Below are 7,757 nucleotides of genomic sequence, written 5' to 3'. Positions count from 1 at the left end.
TCGCTCCCGCCAGCCACCTGCTTCTTGGAAGTTTCAACATTTAATTTAAGCTAAGAAGCAATGTTTATTAGGGATATTAACATTTTTGTCTGATTTCTGACAGCCGTAAAATGTATTTTGAATTAAATAAATTACACACATTCTTCTTTTTTTGTCAAATAATTTAATTTAAAAAAAATTTGTTGGACACCCTGTATAAATAATTATGTAAATGTTCATATTACTAAATAGAGAATTGAATGGATTTTTAGATGAGCTAACACGCGACCCCTATTCCCATATAAAAAAAACATCGATTGCATCATCACGCCCAGATGGATAACGTCACTAGTACAACACACATATATGCCAAAATATAATTAAAAAATAAAAATCGACCTCTTTCGGGATTTTTCTTTAAAGTCGCAGCGCCGGTTTACGAAATAACGAATTTATTCCTTTCATTTGCACCATACTGTATAAATTAATATCTGATCTAACTAAATTAATTTTATATCTCTTCTTCTTCTTTAGGTGCCGTGTCTGTATTCAGACGTTGGCCGCCATCATGTTTACAATTTCCTGAAATCTCTCTCTATCGGCTGCTGCGCGAAATAATTCTTCTACTGTGCAGCCACACCATTGTCTAATATTACGCAGCCATGAAAGTTTCTTTCGACCAATCCATCTCTTTCCCTCCACTTTTCCTTCTATTATAAGGCGAAGCAGATGGTGTTTAGGTCCTCTAATTATATGGCCGAAGTATTCTGTTTTTCTCCTCTTTATGATGCTTATGAGCAGACGTTCCGAATTCATCATTTGAAGAACATCTTCATTGGAAGTGTGCGAAACCCACGATATCTTTAGGATTCGTCGATAGCACCATAATTCGAATGCTTTTATTTTGTTTAGCATTGTGGTTTTTAACGTCCATGTCTCACAACCATACAATAGGATAGACCACACATAACATTTCAGCACCTTCTTTCGAATATTCATCGACAGGTTTCTATTACATAAAACTGGTTTCCAGGTCATAAAAGCCTTCCGTGATATTTCGATTCTAGTTATTATCTCTTCATCATTATATCTAGAACAGATTAAAAAACATAAAAGCAAATCGTTTATCTACCATTGGTTTGTTATTTCTAATATGTTGTTTAAAAACAGACTTTCAATACTATTCACTACAGGTGTGACTATCCTCGGACGTGATAACTCACGTTCTGTGGAAAAGATAAAAGCGCAAAAAATGAAACTTTAAAAAAATATATGGATTATATTATAACGCTTTTAAAACAGGGCAAACTTACCCATACAAAAATATTGAAAGGAATAGTATATTGTACAACAAGAGAGAAAAAAGACATATTTCTCACGAGCGCAGAAGTTTGTTGGCACGAGCCGAGGCACGAGGCGAGTGCCGCAAATCAAGCGAGAGAGAAATATGTTGTTTTCTCTCGTGTTGTACACTGTACTTTTTCTATGGATGCATATACATACATATGAAATACATACATGGATGCATACATGAAATACATATATTCACATATGTATTTAATATTCTTAATATTTATATACTTTATTTATTTAAAATTATAATTCACAGTTGAACAGTCTTAAAAGGTAATTTTTGATAAGTTTTGACAAGTTGTTTGACATTTTATTTGACAAAAATAATTGTGTTTGTATTGTGCATGTTACCATGGAAATGGCGATCATATGTATGTAAACCGGCGGTGAACTCGTGAGAAAAAATATTTCTCACTGCAATGGCCGACTTTTCTCACTGCCTGAGAAATTGTTCGTTTTGAATGTATGTAAGTAGTGAGAGAAGATGCACATTGTATAGCATCCATAGAAAAAAGCAATTTTTATAATAATAAAAAGTAGTTGTGACTTGTGACCATGTGACCTACTTTCTTCCTACTTGATAAGAACAACTCTTGTATGAATGTGTTGACGTTCGCATTAAAAGACAAGTAAACTGCCTATTACGCATATAAAAGACAAAAGCGCAGTTTTCTTAAACATACAAATATGTCCAAATGTTTGGAATATTCCATCTGTTTATTGATTTTTGTATATAGACTCTTCTGAATAGTTATAAATCATTTTGCTTCAATTCTCATCAATACTAAATAAATCTATAAATCTCAAATCCATATAAACGATATGCAAAAAAATGATTTAATCTCTTGTAGTGAAAAACTTACAATGTACAACTTACATCTAAAAATAATAAAATAAATTAGTATAGATAGATAAAACTAAAATTTTTAATAAAACTAATAATCAGTATTTTCTCCATTGCCCTGTATGCATGCCTGTAGGCGATTTGGCATATGCAGCCGATTAACTGGCCGAGCTGGTCTTGCGGAATTCTCTCCCATTCTTCACGAGCAGCATCTTTTAGTTCTCGAAGTGTAATAGGGGGATTGTTTCGCTTCTTGATGCGTGTTTTGAGAATGTCCCAGGCATGTTCCATGACGTTCATGACGGGGGAATTCGAGGGCCACTGTAATGTAGATATTCCTTCTTCCAGAGAATTGTGTACTGCTGCTTTTCGATGAGGAGGTGCGTTGTTATGCATAAACACAAATCAATCACCTACTGCCCCTCGGAATAGACGCATGACATAATTTAAAACTTCCTCGATGTACACAGCACCAGTGACTTCTCTCCAGAACCAGCAGTGGCGTCCGTGTACCACTCACAATACCACCCCAAACTATAATACTGCGACTGCGACCTTCAAATAGGACACGCGGTTGGGCTGTTTCTAGTCGGGCTTGTCGTCCTGGGGCGCTCCAAACCAGTATTCTTCGCGAATCAGAAACTAAGCCAATTTTTGATCCATCAGAGAACATCACGTTATTCCAGTTTAGGACAATGACGCATCATTTCTCTAGCCCATTGCAACCTTACTATTTTGTGTTGGTAGGTTAGTTTAGGAAGATGTAAGGGTCTTTTACGATACAAATTTGCCGTATTTAGTCTGCGTGTTATTGTTTGCCGTGAAATATTCAGTACTTGAAACTTAGAAATTTCGCTGGATATATCACTTGTAGATTCCAGATGATTTCTTCGAGCTATCAATGTTATCTGCCGGTCTTGTGCTGCTGTTGTACATCGACTTCTACCACTTCTGGGGCGATCCTTCACGTCATTTGTCTCTTGGATTTTTGAAGATATTCTTCTTTAGGCGCGATTCGATTGAGGGTAAAATTGTACATAAATCTGCGCGCCTGCGCACACAGACAGTATGTAGTTCCTTGCTAATCTTTCAAGATAGGTATTTATGTATCTGTATCCGTGCAAATAAGTCATTAAAAGAATATATTAGTGTTTTTAGTAAATGTATTATTTATTATAATTCTTGTGTTTTTGGATTTGTGTTTCTCTGTAGTAAAATAATAAAATATTATGTAGACATAACATTTTTACACTATTAGTCGCCGTATTGTGTAATTATATCCGAAACTTACATGTCAATTAGAAGGACCTCGCTGGTGTAGTTGGTAGGGCGTTAGCTCCGTGATTGGAATGACGCGGGTTCGAATCCTGGGCGATTCATATTTTTGAAGTTATACTTCTTTACGGGCGTAATGACGGTGAAATTTTATATGGGAAAACCTAGCGACCGGGCGCATGCGCATTATAACTTTGTTCTGATTGGATGTTCAAATGACATGACAAAAATTATCCAATATGGCAGCTGTGGCACAGCTGTGGGACTGTGCATGGTTTGGTTATAATGTATGCTTGTTGCGTTTTAAAATTTGTAGGAAGAGAAACAACAAACAAAAAGTTAGTTAATGGTTATACTGCCTTTTTAAATAGTTTTCATATTATATTTTTGGACTTATTTACATAGAAGAGATGATTGTTGCATGCCAATGTGAAAGCTCATCAAACTGTGCCTAGTATGAGTGCCGCAGATCTCGCTTATTCAAAGCTAAATAATCTTTCACTGGTAAGTGTTTTATAAATAGTTGATCAAATTTTGTTATGATATTTGAACATAGCCACTTCGCACGACGCAATTGATTGCGAAATTTATTAGTCGTTATACGGGCTCCGATACCTACCTTGAACCTACCAAAATACATAAGTAGTATGTAATACTTTTATTTTACACCTTAATATTCACCTAATATATTGTCTTCTTACCCTATGTTTTGTTGTATTTTTTCAATTCTAAATCATTTCAATTCAAAATCAAAATAATTTGATTTACATAAGTTAAAAATGTCAAAAAAGTTAATCTGTTTAGTTAGACGATCTTCGCACATAATGACAAGCTGTGTCTGTAGCGCAGTTTTAATGCGGGTGAATCCCAATACAACGCAAATACCAGCCGCGTGGTAAGTTGGTTCGAATCCCAATAGAAACTTTTATTTTTTTATTTTTTTTTTATACATTTTATGATTGTAAGTATATTTATTATATAATTTTATTTTCAGAAAATACGTATTTAGTTAAAAATTTTTCCGACAATTAATGTTCAGAAATCATTTGTGGCATTTTTAATGTGTTTGTGTGTGTTTTATTTTTTTATTATTTTAATTTTTGGCACTGTTTTAATAAAAATGTTTGAGAAGTATTAAGTATAAATTAATTTAATATTTAAATAAAATATAAATAAAAAGTATATTAATTTCGTTTATAATCATATAATCATATAATAGAAGTATAACTTCTTACGTGCGTACAAAGTACACACACATTCTTTTTTTTTTATTTTTGGTTGTTTTAATAAAAAATTTTTAAAAGTGGTAGATAAGAAAGTTAGTTTAATTTTTAAATAAAATACAAATAACCTGTTAAGTATATTTACTTCGTTGAAATTACCTATATAATAGAAGAATATCTTCTTACGTGCGTACAAAATACACACACATTCTTTTTTTTTTTTAATTTTCGATACAGCACTCTGAGTAACATCAACAATATTCACGATATCACTTTGAATAAAGCCCTGTTGTAACAAAGCAATTAATAAAGATTTGTCAAAATAGCAAATAACGTTTCTAGGCATGTTCAAACGGCTCAATTCAAATTAAAAAAAAATTAAAGCACTCATTGGCATGGGAGTGCCGACAGAATTGAAAACTTCTTATAGTATATAAATTACGAGCTCAATGCTTTTTCCCCATCCAAAAAGAAGTGCTATACCTATATTATATACGCGTTGCGTACGTTCTATGCTATTTATGTATACATACACATATAATATGTGTATACATATATACGTACGAAATTTAATTCGGCAAAGTGATGACGATCGCAAACTCAATACTTTTTCCCCATTTGAAAAGTGCACAACGTCCCTTAAGAAGTTTTCACTTCAAAAATTTTTTCGTCGAAGCAATGACGGTCGCAAATTCAATACTTTTTACCCATCTAAAAAGGGCTAAACGTCCCTAAAGAAGTTTTCACTTCAAAGCATTATTTCGTCGAAGAAATGGTCGCTAATTCAATACTTTTCCCCATCTAAAAAGTGCATAACGTCCCTAAAGAAGTTTTCACTTCAAAAATTTATTTCGTCGAAGCAATGGCGGTCGGGATGACGGTCACTATACTTTTTTCGCATCTAAAAAGTGCACAACGTCCTTAAAGAAGTGTTCACTTCAATAATGTATTTCGTCGAAGTAATGACGGTCGCGATGACGGTCTCTAATTCAATCCTTTTTCCCCATCCCAAAATAGATTTTACATTTATTTTAAATTTAAATACTTCTACACAATTTATATATACATACACATAATAAATAATATACGTACAAAATGTATTTCGCCGAAGAGATGATGGTCGCGATGATGGTCGCGAAATAAATCCTTTTTCCCTATCCAAAAATAAGTTTTACATTTATTTTAAATTTAAATACTTCTATGCAATTTATGTGTACATACACATAATATAGTACGTACAAAATTTAGCGACACGATCGCAATGACGGTCGCGAATTCAATGCTTTTTCCCCTATCCAAAAATCGCACAACGCCCCTATCCAAAAATCGCACAACGCCCCTAAAGAAGTTTTCACTTCAAAAGACTGAAATAATGTGTAGGTAAATACGCTAATCAGTTGAATGTGACCAAAATGATACAAAAACTATTCAATGTTTTTATCATTTTCATTTAAAAACGCTCTAGAATGAATATCAACAACAGTTTTGAAACCAGCATCATAGGCGTAGATATAGTATTTGTACGTATTCCAAATTTTTGGACATGTGTGTATTTGTATCCTTGGGTATACTTTAGCTGTCTTGCATTTAATTAACCTTTAATTTGATTATCACATTTCTGTGTTTTTACATTCACTTTCCCTTGTACTCAAAAATTTATATTATAGTCAGTTTGATTTTTAGGTTGTCTCCAAGAAAACAAGATGTATATTAAGGAGACACTAACTCAACATTCAGCTCACGAAGAAAATTATATGAATCCACAACTTTTTCTAGGAAGTAATTTAATAGTGCACACTGAAGAAAAACCTTACAAGTGTGAAATTTGTTTGAAGCAGTTTACTGCAGCAGGCACTTTGAAACAACATTTGAAAGTGGTGCATGCTGGAGAAAAACCTTATAAGTGCGAAATTTGTTTTAAGCAGTTTAGTAAAACAAGTAATTTGAAAACACATTTAATAGTGCACACTAAAGAAAAAGCTTATAAGTGTGACATTTGTTTTAAGCAGTTTGCTACAGCAGGTAATTTAAAAGTGCATTTGGGAGTGCACACTGGAGAAAAACCTCACCAGTGTGAAATTTGTTTTAAGCAATTTATTCAAGCATGTAATTTGAAAGCACATTTGAGAGTGCACACTGAAGAAAAACCTTATAAGTGTGAAATTTGTTTTAAGCTGTTTACTACATCAAGTTATTTGAAAAAACATTTGCGAGTGCACACTGGGGAAAAACCTTATCAGTGTGAAATTTGTTTTAAGCAATATATTCAAGCGAGTAATTTGAAAGAACATTTAATAGGCCACACTGAAGAAAAACCGTACAAGTGTGAAATTTGTTCTAAGCAGTTTAATTCAGCAAGTTATTTGAAAGTACATTTGAGAGTGCACACTGGGGAAAAACCTTACAAGTGTGAAATCTGTTTTAAGCTATTTGTTCGAAAAGGTTATTTAACTCAACATATGAAAAGTCACACTGAAGAAAAAACTTACAAGTGTGAAATCTGTTTTAAGTTATTTGCTCGGAAAGGTTTTTTAATTGAACACATGAAAAGTCACACTAAAGAAAAAACTTACAAGTGTGAAATTTGTGTTAAGCTGTTTGCTCGAAAACGTTATTTAACTGGACACATGAAAAGTCACACTGAAGAAACAGTAAACATATTAAAGAGTGCACTCTGAACAAAAAACTTATAAGTGTGAAATTTAGCAGAAGTTTTAAGGAGAATGGCCAGACAGAGGGAAATTGAAAACAAATAAAAGAAAAAAGGTTGCAATATCTCGGATATGTGATGAGAGGCGAAAGATATATCTTGAGACTCATAATTCAAGGAAAAATAGAGGAGAACCGTATTAAGAACCTGAGAGAATGATCATAACCCATTCGCTGCCGATCGAAGAGGACGGAACTTGGCTAGGAGCTAGTTTGTTGAAAGGCACCTAATTGAAGTAACCTTATCACTTGCTGGTGCGTAAAAGGCACCTGACTGAAGTAACCACATCACGCGCTGGCGCGTGATGCATTCCCTATACCTAAGTACTTTAATTTGTGAGTTATTCGTGATTCGTTAAGCCAAACATTAATTG

This window comes from Diabrotica virgifera, chromosome 8 (assembly GCF_917563875.1).
Source record: "Diabrotica virgifera virgifera chromosome 8, PGI_DIABVI_V3a".
Taxonomy (NCBI): Eukaryota; Metazoa; Arthropoda; class Insecta; order Coleoptera; family Chrysomelidae; genus Diabrotica; species Diabrotica virgifera.
Note: the sequence above shows the minus strand (reverse complement) of the source record.